This window comes from Mandrillus leucophaeus, unplaced genomic scaffold (assembly GCF_000951045.1).
Source record: "Mandrillus leucophaeus isolate KB7577 unplaced genomic scaffold, Mleu.le_1.0 Scaffold24, whole genome shotgun sequence".
In the NCBI taxonomy this organism is placed as follows: Eukaryota; Metazoa; Chordata; class Mammalia; order Primates; family Cercopithecidae; genus Mandrillus; species Mandrillus leucophaeus.
The window spans coordinates 2,327,013-2,331,825 of NW_012102476.1; positions in this window are offsets into that span (position 1 = coordinate 2,327,013).

Consider the following 4,813-nt stretch of genomic DNA (forward strand, 5'->3'; position numbering starts at 1 on the left):
GGGCCATATTCACTGAATGAACCACACATTCACATTTCACGGATACTTACTGAGCACCTCCTCTAGACCAGGCCAGGCCCACTGCAGTGAGCAACACAAGCTTAAGAACTGCAGACACGCGTTGAAACAGACATGCCCCGAGATCAGACCTAACCCAGCCTGGAGCACAGGGGTGTTGGAAACAAGTGCTCTGTGTAGTCAAGAAAAACCAGCACTGAGGCAGAAGATTTCCCAGCAAGGCATCTTTACTTCAGAACGGTGCCGTCTGCGCTACTTGTAATCCCAAGAGCACCCTAAACAAAGGAGAGAAGGGGTTTTTAACTCTAACGAAGTTCCTGTTTTTCTGTGTCCTTTCCCCATTGGCTCGGGATGGACCGCACAATCTGAGCTCATCCCGCCTGGCTAAGGTTTAAACTTTCCCAAACAGGGTAGACTGGCAAAAAAGAAGAAAAACAGGGAGAATCTGTTTACAGCTTATGACCAGGAAGTTGAGTCTTTGAAGAGCTTAGCTGTCCCAACAATTTCCTCTCTTCTGTTTGATACTTCCTCCTCTTCAAAAATTTTTAACAGGATTTGGCTTCGTTCTTGATTATCTAGGAGAAAGAGCTTGTCTGAGTATGAAGGGAGAGAAGCGAGGGGGGCTTTAGGGAGGGCTGTTTCTATGAGCCTTTGAGTTAACCCACCATACAAGGTATGATGCGACAGCCCACAAGTAACAATTGCAAGAGAGGTAAAGATTGAAGCCAGGAGTCCTTTCCATTTTCCAAACCACTTTTCGATGAGACCCATAAAAAGGTTATCTATTCCAGAATTTTCGGCTAATTCATTTGCCAGGGTGGTAAGGCCTCGTAAAGCTTTTGTGATGGTCCCATAGGCAGCTGTATTATTGGGGATAAAAGTACAACATTGGACTCAGATCATGACACAGACTGCCTTTTTCTGCCAATATCATGTCAAGGGCTAGCCTATTTTCTTTCCCACGCCATCTGGCTGGTGGGGCCTAATTGTTCAGCTATTCCCTTGATGGCATCCCTAGTATAATTGATGAATCGCTACTCATGGTAGTATATATCCAGTCTACATTTTTATTTATAGCAGACCACCAGAACAAAACAGACTCGAACCCAGCGGCTATTTGGTTTCGACCTTTAAATTCACTTGGTAACTCCCGTGGGACCCTGCTACTGTCTACGTAAACATGGGGGTCAAAGGACCCATGAAGGGTTTCTCTTTTTCTTCGGGTTACTTGCTTCCTGTCTGGTTGATGAAATGCTAAGGTGAAAGGGATGGCCAATTGGATTAGAGCAAAAGTGCCAGTCCAGTTGCCTGGCAGTGTACCTGGTAACAGTCCTCCACAAAACCACCATACGTCTGCTCAGGGATAGACAAGAGCCGACTGATTGGTTAGCTCTTGAAAAGGTTTAGACTCCCATTAGATTTCCAAGGAGTGTCAATTTGTCCCCCTGTCGTGAGAGACACAAGGTAAAATTGGCATTGAGAGCTGAAAGTCGAATGGTCCTTAGGGGCTGACCCACAGGGCTCCTGATCTTTGGGAAATGTAGTGAAAGAGTGGTGCACATCTTGTTTCCCCAGGCCGTGGTGCTGGAAGAGAGCTACCATAGAGTCCATGCCCGGTTGGTTGGCCCATCTGAGTGGAAAGGGGACAATCTGGGTTTCTGGCCTGCCTGCTGCACAAGCGTAACAGTCGCTTTTATTCAGGGTGCGAACAGAATATTTAATCCATTCCAGCCAGGCATTTGTATCTTGATACCAGGTCTCAATGGCTAGGGTTTGCTTTAAGTCCTTGACTTCTACTATAGCTACTTTGGTTTTGTCATTGGGTAAGAGGTGAGGAATGGTTTGATTTGGTGGGCTTGGGGAAGGGGAAACGGTAGGAGGTAGAGAAGGGTGAACAAAACATATTTCAAAGAAGCCTATAGGGTCCCTTCTAGTAACATCGGCTCCTAAGCCATAGAAGCAACCTAGAGAGGAGTTAGGGTCGGTGGAGGTAGGGGTAGTAATAGAGGTAAGTACTGGGTTGCACTGGTTGGATTGGCAATTATAGGGGTGGTTCCCTTGATAAAGTGGAGGCTGTTTCCTTCGGGTTTATTAGTTTTTTTGCACACTAGGCAACTATCCGCCACCTGCCTAGTGAGGGTATAGATTCCTATATACCCACAGGCTTTGAGGACTGTGTCACACATAGCTTGGTGGCCCCAGTGAGTTCCTTGATGAAGCTGTGACAATATTTCCCTCATAAGAGGTTTAGACAGCATTTCCCTCCCGTCTGGTAATACCCACCTTCCCTCGGAGCTTTCCTTAGCTCCTATTCTTTTTAACTTTTCTTGGTCTGCGTTGGAGAAGATGGGGATTGCGACTGGAGGGGAAGGCAAGGGGTCAGATGGAAAATGGGCGCCTCTCGAGAAGAGGCAGCTTGCTTGGCTACTTGATCTGTGAGGTTATTTCCCTGACTTTCAAAGGATGGGTTTTTCTGGTGTCCTGGCACATAGACCACCACTATTTCTTCTGGCAGTTGAAGATTTTCTAGTATTTGTATAATCAATTCTTTATGGACAAGCTCCTGGCCTTTACTATTAATGAAGCCTCGTTCAGTCCAGATCTTTCCAAGGGTATGGACTACTCCGAAAGCATACTTGGCGTCAGTGTAAATAGTTCCTTCCTGATTTAGAAAAGATGTTAAGGCCTGATTTAATGCAAAGAGTTCACATGTTTGAGTGAACCAGTTATTGGGCTGTCTCCCTGACTCTACCTCCATGAGGGTTTCCCCGTCAACTACAGAGCACCCGTTATGCCTTCTTCCTTCGATTACCTGGGAGGAGCCGTCTATAAAGAGGTGACGCCCGGTTTGGAATACGGTCTTGCTTAGATCCAGTTTGACTCTAGTTTGATAACTGATCATATCTAAACATTTATGCTCAGGTTCCTCCCGGTTTGGATTTCCCATTAGGAAAGCATCAGAGTTGAGCGAATTATCAGTGGTCAATGTTAAATCATCCCTCTCTAATAAGATAGCCTCAATTTTTTTTTTTTTGAGAGGGGGGATGGAGTCTCGTTCTGTTGCCCAGTAGCTGATCTCAGCTCACTGCAACCTTTGCCTCCGGGGTTCAAGCAATTCTCCAGCCTCAGCCTCCCAAATAGCTGGGATTACAGGCGTGCACCACCATGCCTGGCTAATTTTTTGTATTTTTAGCAGCGACAGGGTTTCACCATGCTGGGCAGTCTGGTCTCGAACTCCTGACCTTGTGATCTGTCCGCCTCAGCCTCCTAAAATGCTGGGATTACAGGTGTGAGCCACCGCGCCCACCCGACAGCTTCATATTTGCAAATTGTTGAGTCAGTGAGCCATCTTCCTGCCTTCTGATTAAGAATGGTCCTAACTTGATGAGGGGTGCATACAAAGAGGCTTCCCCCAAAGGTCATTTTCCTGCTTTCTTCCGCTAGCAAGGCAGTTGCTGCTACGGATTAGGCACACTGGGGCCATCCGTGGGTTACTGGGTCAAGAACTTTGGACAGGAAGGCTATGGGCTGCCGCTGGCCTCTGTGTCTTTGGGTGAGTACCCCTAAAGCCACCCCCTTGTTTACACTGACGAAAAGGTGGAATGGCTAAGGAGGGCAAAGCTAGAACGGGGGCAGTTACAAGTAGGTGTTTTAACTCTTCTACTTGTTGGACTTCTGATGGGGTCCAACGAAGGGGGTCTGGTCCTTCTTGGGTGAGTTTTTGATATAGAGGTTTTAATTTTCGGGCATAAGAGTCAATCCATAGATGACAGTATCCAACTAATCCCACGAATTTTCTAAGTTCCTGCTTTGTTTAGGCAAAGGTAGAGATGTGACACCTTCAATTCGTTCAGGTACTATTTTCCGTTTGCCTTTACTGATGAGGTGTCCTAGATATTTTACCTCAGGTTCTACAAACTGAATTTTACTCCTTGAGACCCGTAACCCTTGTTCCCTTAGGAAATTCAGGAAGTTAATTGGAATTGTGGTTATGTGGTCCTTGCTATTTCCTGAAATGAGCAGGTCATCTGCATATTTGAGTAGGCATATGGATGAACGAAGGGAAAAGATTTCTAGGACTTGTTCTAAAATTTGACCGAATAGATTTGGGGAGTCTGTAAACTCCTGGGGTAGGACTGTCCACTGGTACTGCTGTTTTCTACCTAAGTGAGGGTCCTCCCACTCAAAAGCAAACATGTCCCGGCTGTCTTCTGCTAAAGGGCAAGCCCAAAAAGCATCTTTCTTTTTTTATTTTTATTTTATTTTATATTATATTATTTTATTTCACTTTATTTTATTTTAATTTTTGAGACGGAGCCTGCCTCTATCACCAGGCTGGAGTGCAGTGGCACAATCCCTGCTCACTACAACCTCCGCCTCCCAGGTTCAAGCAGTTCTCCTGCCTCAGCCTCCTGAGTAGCTGGGATTACAGGCGCATGCTGCCGTGCCTGGCTAATTTTTTTTTTTTTTTTTTTTTAGTAGAGACAGGGTTTCACCATGTTGCCCAGGCTGGTCTCAAACTCCTGACCTCAGGTATTCCACCTGCCTCAGCCTCCCAAAGTGCTGGGATTACAGGCGTGAGCCACCACATCCACCCAAGGGAATTTTTATTTTCACATGGATTGGACCTGTAGTTTCCCTCAATTTTCTTTCTTTAACCATATGTCAGGATGCATTCGGCTCTCTTCTGGGGCAGCGAGTAGGTTTAAGGAAGTGAGGAATTTTCCCTGATTAACATATAGGCCTATACCTAATCGTAACATTAAGTCTCTTCCTAACAAATTAGTTCCCACTT